Source organism: Anser cygnoides, chromosome 2 (assembly GCF_040182565.1).
Source record: "Anser cygnoides isolate HZ-2024a breed goose chromosome 2, Taihu_goose_T2T_genome, whole genome shotgun sequence".
Classification (NCBI taxonomy): Eukaryota; Metazoa; Chordata; class Aves; order Anseriformes; family Anatidae; genus Anser; species Anser cygnoides.
The window spans coordinates 87,203,695-87,215,017 of NC_089874.1; the positions used below are offsets into that span (position 1 = coordinate 87,203,695).

General features: G+C 49.1%; 1 long non-coding RNA gene across 1 annotated transcript; it reads right to left on the reverse strand.

The window, feature by feature from the left end:
• Positions 1 to 397: 397 nt before the first annotated feature.
• On the reverse strand, positions 398 to 2,675 carry LOC106036536 (uncharacterized). Its single transcript, XR_001207377.3, has 3 exons — positions 2,563 to 2,675; positions 1,556 to 1,614; positions 398 to 1,290 (listed from the first exon to the last, which is right to left on the reverse strand). It is a non-coding gene; the product is annotated as an uncharacterized lncRNA (long non-coding RNA).
• Between the last annotated feature and the right edge of the window lie 8,648 nt (positions 2,676 to 11,323).

Sequence of the window (11,323 nt, forward strand, 5' to 3'; positions counted from 1 at the left end):
CAGTTTGGGTGTTTTTATTCACAGCTGCAAGGGGAGGTACAGCCTGTCTGTTCCTGAAGCCATGCCCAGCAGTGCGATCCCAGCCGGGTGAGGCTGAGCTCACGTCCTGGCTCTGCTGCCCCATCTCACTGCTGCTTTCAGCAAGCCCTTCTGCCTTTCTGGCTCCCTTCTCTGTTTGTCACGTGAGATTAATTGCAATCAGATTTGCCTTCCTGCTAGCAAGATTAGAAGGGTAAAACCAAGCAAGTCTGTGAGGGACTCAGGTGGCACACTTTTAGGAAACTGGCTGGTTGGTTTTGTGGAAGTCCCTCTTCAGCAATGTGCAGTTGGGCAGGATCTGATCTCCCTGGACACCATTAGTCAAGATCCTTCTCCATTGGGGAAGCCAAGAGCACAACCTCATTACCTAGCCTGTGCTGCTGCGCCTTTGCGTTTTTCTTACATGGTATTTTTTGGAGGCACAACGAAACCTTTGTAACACTGGAACACATGAAAGACCACTGCCATCAATGCCTTTGTGGAGGAGCAGCACGGATATCTTCCTTACTGTCTGCAAAGCCTAAAGCATGAAATAGAGAAAGGAGAACAGACAGTGGCTTGCCATAGCTGGCTTTTTCTATCTAAAGGCTATTAATGTATTTAAAATGTATTTAAGCTGTAAACAAACAAGTAAACAAGCATGCCCAGGTGATTCTAGTCATTGCTTTCTTTTCCATATGACTCTTGCTGCTCTCAAGTTTCTGCAGGGAGATCGGAGATCTTTGGTGACTATACCTTTTTTCTCTATCTCGGGGTTTTTCTCTTGCAGCTAAGGATTCTCTGACCCCCTTAACATGTTCACTTATTTCACAGCAGTCTGTCATAGGTCTGTTCAGTTTATGACCCACTGCAATCCCCAGAACCTCTTCTCCAACACTTCCTAGCTATTTGGTCCCAATTTGTACTCAGGAAATTAATTATTCTTGCTCAAGTGTAGCGCTTTGCACTTCTCTTTGCAGATTTTCATCTTATTTTTTTGCAGTCTGTTTCTCCAATTTGTCAACTTTAAATTCAAATCCTGCCTCTGGCACATTTGAGGTAGGGAAGCAGAGCAGCGATGTGCAGTGCTGGTCACATTGACCCTACATCATTAGGAAACTGGAAAAAGAGACAACGAGAAGAATTTGAGACTTTTCATGTTGTGTCGTCTCTTCTACATCTGCAGTGGAAGGGAATCTTCATTCAACATCTGGAAGAGGAGCCTCCTGCACCATCAGGCGTAGCTGAGTCCTGTTCTTGCCCCAGTGCTCTCTGGAGGGAGACCAACACAGAGCTCAGAAACACAGAACTGTGCAGGCTGTACCCAGAAACACTCGAATCCAGCAAAGCACTCGAGCATGCAGTGCCAGCACGTGCCTATTCCCATTGATGGGAAGTTACTGAAACTATAAATCAAGGCCTGCTCGAAGCTAAGCATGCATTTGTGTGCTTTGTTGGGTCAGGGCCTCAATCAGTCTTTAGATGAGGTGTGAATACGGGAATAAAAGTAAGATTAACTGCAACTGCTTTTTCCTACCTCCTGGTAAGACTGGAAGGATAAAGCCATGCACATCGTGCCTTCATACCTATATTGGGCTGACAGGAGAAAGAGAAGCATGGGATGAAAATTCATTATTGGCACTTAAACAGCAATACACGCTTTTAATAACAGCACTCGCCATAAATACGCAGAATAAGGAGGTTGTACTTTTAACAGTCTTGCTTTCAGTAGAAATGTTGTCTCATTTACAGGCAGATTTGTGTGTTTGATAATGACTCCAGCATTTAGCAAGGGCTATTTTGGCCTGTTTGCTGGGAGCCTCTAACAGCTTAGTGTGGTTGAGCTCATTTCAGAGCTTCCCTTAGCTCTGGGACCATCTGTTAACCAGATCACTTTTTTTTCTTTTTTTTTTTAATTTATTTCCTTGATTGTTTTCACATAGGCCATTTAGTTTGTTTTAAATTAGGGTTGTTTGGGGAAAATTATACTCTAATCTTCAGTTGTTTTTTCCCCCAGTAAGTAGACGGAAAGCACCCCATGATAAAGTGCCCTGTTGAATTAGCCAGGCTGAGTGGAAAAAGGGTGTGTGTGTGTGGGGATTTTCTCTGAAGCTAAAAGGTACTACAGGTAAGCCTATAAAACCTGCAGAACACGGTGATGGTTACCACCAGCCTGCTGCCATCCTAGGTGACGTCCAGTGTTTCTCAAATTAAACAGAACAGCTAGAAATACCAACTCGCTTTTCTTACTCATGCTGTTGACCTTTTAGGTACAATCTTGTATGCATTCATACATACGTATGCGTATGTAAATATGCACTCATGCTGACCTTATAAATATAAATGATACATATAATTCATCAATATACATTATATATCTGTGCACATAATATTAGAAAAACATTTGCCTCATTTCCTTGGGGATTTTCTCTTTAATTTAAAAATCTCCAGCTTCCAGCTCGTACAGGTCACGAGTGAGGCTGGAGAAGTACAGGGGAGACAAAGTGATATTAGAGAACTCCTCGGAGTCTCTTGAAAAAATACCTCCAGACAGATGAACTCGGAGGCCCGTCTTATTTCTGGAAATTGTTGCCGTTGTTGTTGTTGCTTTTTTGATTTTGCACTCTGAGCAAGAGGCAGAGAACGCTGAAGTGAAGGATTGCCTCTGTGGGGAAGGTTTAGAAGTAAGGGTTCAGAAAGAGATGAGCAATGCCAGGCTGGAGGAACCTTGCCTCACTTCCATTGTGATCTTGTCATAACAAACAGAGTCCTCCAAAATCTGCTGGGCTTACAGCACTGACATTTCAAACTGAAGAGAAAATAAAGACGAAGGAATCGCTGACAAGCTCTGGTGTCCTCTGTGCAGTGTGAAATACTGTTGCAACGGGTTAAGCTGTCAACAAGCCCAGAAGTGCTCTTAATTTGAGCTGTTAATTTTCAACAGCTTCAAGAGGAGAGGGACGGAGATGGAGAAGGAGACGGGGATGGGGATGGAGACGGGGAAGGGTAGGGATGAGAATGGCGATAGGGAAGGGGATGATGATGGGTGTGGGGCTGGGGCAGTTTTCCAGGGGCCCTTGTGAAGTCGGGAAAGAAAACCCCCAAATAAAATGGGAAAAGGCAGCATGAAAGACATGCTCAAGGTTTACACTGGGAGGATCTTTACCCATGGTAATGTAAAGATGCCAGACCCCTCCAGGAAAGGGTTTGTGTGTAACTGTTTCATTACTAAATATCTCTGCGTCTGTGCTGCTATGCACAGGGATCCAGGTCTGATTTCTTCTACCGCTGCCTGCAACAGGCAGCAACGGGGAAAAGACGAGCTAGACAAGGCGGTGGGCATTTTGTCTGAGGAAGGGGAGCGCCTCGGTGTGCCGTGTAACAGCCGCGGGTGTTGCGGGGCTTTGCTTTCTTTTTGTTTGTGCGGCTCCACCTGGCGTCAGGCCCCGGCAACGAGCACAGAATCGGAAACACGGAGTGGTTTGGGTCGGGTGACCTTAAACACAATATAAATCCAGCCCCCTGCCATGGGCAGGGACACCTCCCACCAGACCAGGTTGCCCAAAGCCCCATCCAGCCTGGCCTTGAGCACCTCCAGGGATGGGGCATCCACAGCTTCTCTGGGCAGCCTGTGCCAGTGCCTCACCACCCTCTGAGTGAAGAACTTCTTCCTCATACCTAATCTAAATCTCCCCTCTTTTAGTTTAAAGCCATTCCCCCCTTGTCCTGTCACTTCACTCCCTGACAAGGAGTCCCTCCCCAGCTTCCCTGCAGGCCCCCTTTAGGCACTGGCAGGCCGCCGTAAGGTGTCCCGGGAGCCTTCTCTTCTCCAGGCTGAACAACCCCAGCTCCCTCAGCCTGTCTTAGTGGGAGAGGTGCTCCAGCCCTCTGATCGTCCTTGTGGCCCTCCTCTGGACTCGCTCCAACAGGTCCATGTCCTTCTTGTGCTGGGGGCCCCAGAGCTGAGCGCAGGGCTCCAGGTGGGGTCTCACAGGAACAGAGCAGAGGGGACAATCCCCTCCCTCGCCCTGCTGGCCACACTGCTTTTGATGCAGCCCAGGACACGGCTGGCTTTCTGGGCTGTGAGCGCACACTGCTGGCTCACGCTGAGCTATGGACATCTCCAGGGCCGCCCAGGTGGCATCTCCCCACAGCACCCAGCGGCTGCGGGCTCTGCCCAACACTGTGGCCCAGCAGCACCAGGAGCTCTGCCTCTCTTTCCAGAAGTGTTGGTGCTCCAAATACTTTGTCATTTCATGAACTGATACGACGCTGCTGTGGGCAGTGGGTTTTTCTAAGAGAGGACCGGCTGGCACTGACTCCTCTGCCAACTATCACTTACTGCGGTAACCCAATGGTGGCCTTCTTGTGTACCAGTGTGCCCAGGCTGTTCAAACCCAAACTGTACATAGCCTTTTGCCAAGCTATAACACAGATCCCGGGTGTTCAATGCTGGGGTTTATGGTCTGCAACCACAAAACACAGGCTGGCTTGTAGGACCTCAAGTTTTTCAGCAGTACACTGTAGCAGTTGCTTTTTGCTGCACTGAGTGAGGAGCTTTAACAGTGGAGACAACACCATCATATCTCGCACTAGTACCTGCTTTGAATTAGTGTTTCTACCCGCCTCCTCTTCTGGTTTCTTATGCAGCCACCCAGAGCCTAGAAAAGGCAAGGCTGAGTTTAAGCACCCTCACCTCCCTGCCTGCATCTCCCCTCCCACAAGACTCAAGCCCAGCAGCCTCACGAGCAGTTTGGGAGCTCACAGCCATGCATCCAACACCCAGCTTTATTTCATTCTGCTCGGGCATCGCCGTGCTGCGGCACGTACCGGCACAGCCTGCTGCCCACCCGCACGGACACCGAGGTGCCGGCACTGCCACAGGCACGGGGGCTGCAGGGCTGTGCCTGGACTGCAGCTACGGACCAGACCTCAGTGTGTGTGTGGCGAGTACAGCACTTCGCAAACTTGTAATGACCCCCGTGTGTGTGTGTGGAGTAAGGAGAAACTGGTCAGGACACGGAGAGTGACGCTACAACTCAGGCGGGCACCAGTGCCAAGGATTGTTTCAGACCACGGGCAAGCAGGACTTGTGCTTTATGTCCCCGCTGAGAGGACAGTCTCCCAAACGCTGGGGTGCAGCTCTTGTGCCGAGCCTGATGAAATGCCCCCAGGGATGGACCCGGCCAATATTGTGATTTTTAACTGTGAGCCCTTGTGAGAGCCAAAGCCACGCTGGTGGTTATTTGGAAGGGTCTCTGCTCCTTTCCTGTGCTCGCCCCCTCCTTCTCCTCACCCCCACGTGCATGGGAAGTCCACGATGGTGTGATCATCTGAGCGTACGCCAACCTCCTTCAAGGGCATCTGTAATCCACCCAGCTAATCCTCCTGCAAGGGGGGGATGCTGGTAGGAGCTCTTGCAAATCCACACCCAGTGTACAAGGCTTGTTATAAAACCTGCCCGACACTGTGCCTGCTGGCTCCTGATTCCACAAAACTGCTGTGGGTGAGTAAGTTTCTCCTTCCAGAGCATTTCCTTTGAAACATTGCTTCAGCTTAAAATAATGTCGCTTGTTTCGCACACCCTTCTGAAAAGAAATGGCAAAGGAAAACACCTAGGGACAGCTACCATTACTCACCGAGAGAATAATGAGAGGCCTCTGAGAGGCCACGTTTTCAGGGCGACCTCTGCAGCTGCACAAGCCTGCAGTGGCAGCAGAAGCAAGCAGCTCTGCCTGCACGTGCCCGGCCATTGACCACCAGCCCTGCGTGGCCGTGCATTTGCTGGAGGGTGGAAGGGCTCCAGCTGGCCGTGGAGCATGGCTGGGACCCAGCTGGCTCACCTCGCAGCTCCAGGTGCTTCAGAGGACGCAGGTGGCACAAAGGGAGGGATGCTCTCGCCCCCCAAGAAAACACTTTCCTGTGCCCTGCTAATAAAGAGAGGTGCGGGTGGCGAGGGAACCACGGGCTCCAGCTGATCTTTGGCAGGTGATCAGCTGGGCCAGTTCCCTGTGCTCGGGAAATAAAATCCTACTAACGCACGCCAGACATGGGCAGCAGTGACCCAGGGACAAAGGCCTGGCATAAAGCCGTGACAGCAACACTCAGAGCAGCAGCGGTCTGTGGCTGCAGCCTCAGGTACATGCACAGAGGGAGGGAAATGTACCGCACTCTTCACTCGGGTAACACCTTTCGGGCCAAATAACAAATTAACAAATATTTAATCCATTAGCCCTAGCTGCTGTTACTGTGGGAAATGAAGCAAAGAGGCAGTGACATACATTTTCAGAGGTGGCTGTGTGTTATCGGTGCCTCTGCTGTCCCCGCCCAACTGGATGTTCAGCCCCCGCTTTTTGGGGGCGTTGAGGGCTCTCGGCCCACGTTCACCAGCAGGGAGCTGTCTCGAGGGCTGACACCTCTCCTCGGCAGAGACCGAGCTCCTGGTGGGGTGTGCTACAAAGCCTCACCTCCAGCTCCAGCTGTAAAACCACCCCAAGAAGACTGGTGCATGGAAATGGCAAGCAGATGGGCAAATCATTGGGTCTCCATCTCTGTGGGAGCAGACATCAATTAGACCTCATTCGTGTGGTTTTGGAAAGACTGCACGCTCTTTCCTCATGCCCAGCATTGAGGACAAGCAACCCCGTGCCACAAGGGTCTCCACACTGAGAGTGTGTAGGGCATGATGCTTTACCATCATGGGCACTAACCAAATTAATGTGCTGAAAGCAGATGCCAGGCTCCACCACCAGGCCATGAACAATTCAGGAGGAGGAAGCAGGTGAGCAGCCTCGGCACTGAGCAGCCAGCAGGCATTGCCTTGCTGGAGAGCTCCTCGCAAAGCCGGAGCAGACAAAGGGTCAAAGATCGCTGTGCAGCAACCGTGAAGCTGCAAGGTCTTAAGTGGAAAAATCCACACAGGAGAAACACCACCCATATTAAAGCTTCAGCACACAAGAGGACGTTGGATTTACTTCCACCTGGTCTACCATGCGAGAATGCTTTCTGGCAGTATTCCTGCAGCGATACCTCTTGTCGCTGTGTGCAAGCACAGGTTAGCACGTAGGCTCCGCACAAATCTGACATGCGGGGGCAATGCCAAGCTTTCAGATTCTTTATCTTTAAAGATAAGGGTCATGCCAATCTGATGCACTGATCTAAATCTGCTGCCTCCACCAGAGATCACAGGAGACACAAGAAGAGGAATCAATAAGGCATTAGCAGGTGCTAGAGCTGCCACCTGTAAATCAATTTTGGAGTGTCCAGTGTAGTGCAGTTTGTAAAATATAGCTTGGGCTGTAATTGTGAACGGGGTAAGGTAAAAAACAGCAAGCAGTAAGATGCAGGAGCCAAGGACCCATAGTGGGCTCTGGGTGGCACACAGCCAAATGGATAAACCAGCTGGGCTCCCTTGGCAGAGGAAGTAATGAGGCCTGAGAGCAATCTCCGACTTCTCTGCTTACCATTAGCACCTGCACTGCCCCACACCAGGGTTTCGGGTGACCTGGAAGGGCAGCAAAACTGGAACTCAGACAGCAAATGATGAAAATTAAACGCTGGTAATGGATCTGGCATGAGGAATTTTGAGGATTCTGCTTATGCCATGAAGAATATTTCTATAATTTGATTCATGTGTACTGGAGAAGCTCACCTCGTGTCCCTGTAGATAACAAGGTTGATTCAGCTGAACCTGTGCTACGGATTTGGAGCGTGGCATCTTAGCTGAAGTCTAGGAGAGCAGGGAGTAATAGCAGCACTGACAAAAAATTGAAATTCAAGTGCCTGTGTGCTCTCTCTTTACAAAATCTCTGTCTAGTTCAGTAGTTTGCTGAGTGAACCCTGGGCTATCAGCCTGGGCACCACATCTTCTTCCCTGGAGAAAATAAGTTTGACACGTGGGCTCTAGGGGCAAAGCAGAAGAGGCGCTGTCACCGTGTAGGCCAGCTGGCAGAGATGAGCACAGCCAACCGTATCAGCAGGGTGCTGGGAGCCCCTGCCTCCCAATTCAACATCCCCTGTTCCTGCAGTGCAACGGGTGAGTGCCTCGGGTGGTCATGAAGAAGCAGTGGTTTCAGCCTCCTAGGGATGAGGTGGGTTTTGCACTGTGTATACCTTGGCGGAGCCCCCCAGCTTCAGGACAGGTTGGTGGCTGCCAGGAGAAGGCTGCTTACTCCAGGCCCTGTGCTAGCTTGCAACTTTGCCAGATATCTTGGGGTGGAGCCCAGAAGAAATCTATTCCAGTTTCAGGTCAAAAGATGTATTTTCTACCTGCCAAGCCAGCATGGGCTGCCTGGAGCTATAAACCAGGCTGTTTCCATTTTGGCCTTTGAGTAGTCCCAAGAAGCATCTTTTTATCTTTCAGCTTGCTTTCCCCTGTTTCTTGGACCTTTCTTTGTCCAGAAATGTGCATGTACACCATGGTAAGGCCTGAGAAGGGTATTAAAATGCTTATTTAAATTCTCTTCACCAGAAGCATGTTAAAAAGAAGGAATAGTTTGAGATGTCATAGATTTTTGTTGGTGGTGGTGGAGGGGTGGTTTTTTGTTTGTTTGTTTGTTTGTTTGTTTGTTTTTCAGAAGGAGCTTTGAACACAATACATCTCTAAGAATGTATCTAAGCAATAGATGGAACGATAAATATGAAAATTGTCTTCTCTAACATACTAGAGAAAAAAAACGTTTTATTCAAAGAGTCAGTATGCTTCTAAATACACATTTAAATGGCTGCAGAATGCCTGCAAGGTTTTGTTATCAGTGAATGAATAAAAATGTGAGCCATGAGTGAGGAATGCTCCTCCCTGTACGATCTATGTGGGGAAGGGTTTTGTCTCTCAGAATGAGACTCCCACCCCTGGTGCGTGACCATCAGATAGGTTTGGCGTGTACAAGCGGTGAGATTTCAGCATGACTTCAGCCTGGTGCTCTGGGGGAGGTAAAGTGATTTTGTTGGGCCAAGATCACTGAACCCACATTGAGGTTCCTACCCCAGGGTACAGTTCCAGGCTAGAGGTTATCAGGTGTGCGAGCAGCTGGATTTTCTAGCAGTATAAATTCTATCTGGAGGAGGAGGCGAGGTGGTACATTTACAGAGTTCCCCAGGAGTGCTGTACGGTCGTTATGCTGCCGTAATGTATGCGCTATTTCCCTGTTGTGCCTTCTGCATATCCTGCAGTTTAGGATTGTTCTGCTGCACTGTGAGGATATTTGGGGCTGGTTCCTGCAGAGACTTCCTCAGGAGATCAATATTGCCCAGAAAGAGCACCAGATTACCAGCATACTCAGCACTGCAGCACTGCAAGGGGGGCAGGCTGTGTTCACGTACCCCCTTCTGGGAGGCTGTTCTGCGTGGGGAAACGCAGCTCTGCGTTTCCTCTCTCCTCCTCAGAAGGGACCACGGAGGCAGATATGTGTTAAACTCAGTGGTGTGTTATCAGCCATGTCGTTCAACGACAGACTCACAAAGCTGTTGGCCTGCAGCCAGCATGGACCTAGCGTGCAGAGGAGGGTATGCCACAGGCTGGAATCAGCCACAAAAGGTTATGTAGCTGAACATCTGTGGTGATCTCACCTCTCATTTGATGGGAAACCAATGTAAGTGTGTTGTTGCCTGTAAGGGAAAGCAGTGCTGTGAATTTTTGTGAGCTGGGAAAGTGGCTCATGGAAGGACCTTATCCCCTCGTGCCCCTAAGTGACAAACGCAGCAAGAGCCACAGCAGCTTTCACAGCTGCCCTGAGGGCATCCCTGGTATGTACTGTGACTGCAGCCACTTCTCAAGGCACTGCTGAACCTAAAATCTTGTCCTCCGGTTTTTGGGAGCCCTACGCAAGGACCAGCTGGGGCATCCCCTCCCAGAGGGTTGTTGCCACTTCAGTTGGCACAGGGGTGCAAGGTGCTCGGTGCTGCCGCAGAGGATCCCTTTGAGGCTGCATATTGACTTGCTGTGTCATGGAGCTGCTTCACAGTATCCTGATGTACTTTTTAAAGGCCTTGGTTCACCTTTTGTCCTTGATTTTCTTGTAAACCTATTTCAGAGGCTTAATCTTAGCCCAGGCCCCACTGTGGTCTGTGCACTAGCGGCCTCATAACTGGATTTACTGTATTACAGGAATGAAGCTTCACTTGACTTTTTCTCCCAGAGCTCTAGAAAGGAGAACATTCACCCCAGCGGTTTGTTGCTCACCATTTCATCAAATCCATACAGGCCAGCGGAAAAATGATCACAGGAGATGGTATTTTTGGGGGGGGGGGGGGAAGCACTCAAAGATTATTTTGAGTCATACAAAATGTTCTGGTTTAGTAGAGCAAATTATCTATACTGATTTTGATTTTCAAATATCAACTTAGTTTGTAAGTAAAAAAAATAAAAATCATAATTTGTTTAATTCTATCAAATTATTATTATTAAAAAAAACCTGCTTTGATATTTTGTTGAACTTGACTTTTGTAATTTTGAAGACACAGCATTTTCCAGTGGAGATGGTCAGAACAATTTTGCCCAGCTGTTCTCATTACTCTTATGATAAAATGTGCTAATGTTAGCTAGCATACCCTACTACAGCATAGATAAAATTGCAAGGGCAGATGGGAAGTCTTCAGCTATAAGTATTCTTTATCGTGTGAAGTCAAAGATCCTCAGGCAAACATAGCTAGAGCCAGCAAATCTCCCAGAGGGCTAAAATCCCAGCTGAGTCTCAAATTCACTGTGCAGGAGAGAAATGGCTGTAATCTGCTAACGAAAGCAGATGTACAAGAGTCATTCTGGCAGCTACATCTGTCATGCCTCCTCCACCCCACCCCGCCTTGTTAAACTGTCTCGTCTTTCTAGTCATATGTGCTTTTCTCATAGATGACAAAAATAGGCAAGCAAAAAATGTCAGTCACACTAAATTTATTCCTTGGGACAGTTGTTCTTTCCTTGTTTTATGTCCCAGGCTTACTGAGTCCTAATGGTCCCTCAGCATCTAAGGAAAGGCTTTTGTAATGTTGGCCAAACAGTGTTTGGCCTTTGTAGGCTTTTGTAATTTTGGCCAACAGGATTCCTTGGGGCACGTTCCAGCCCTGTGGCTCTCTCCCACAGTGTCCCTTGGGCTGTGCATGTATGGGAATGGTACCAAGAAGAAATGCACATCCTGTCCCTGCACCATACGGCCCTTCTGTATCCCCTCACTTCACACGTGACAGGAGGGTGCTGGAGAAGCTGTGGTCTCGCACTGTGTTCCTAGTATTGGAAGAGGGGTGTTCAAGGAAAGGTTGGACCTGGCACTTAGGGACATGGTTTAGTGGGTGACATTGGTGGTAGGGTGAC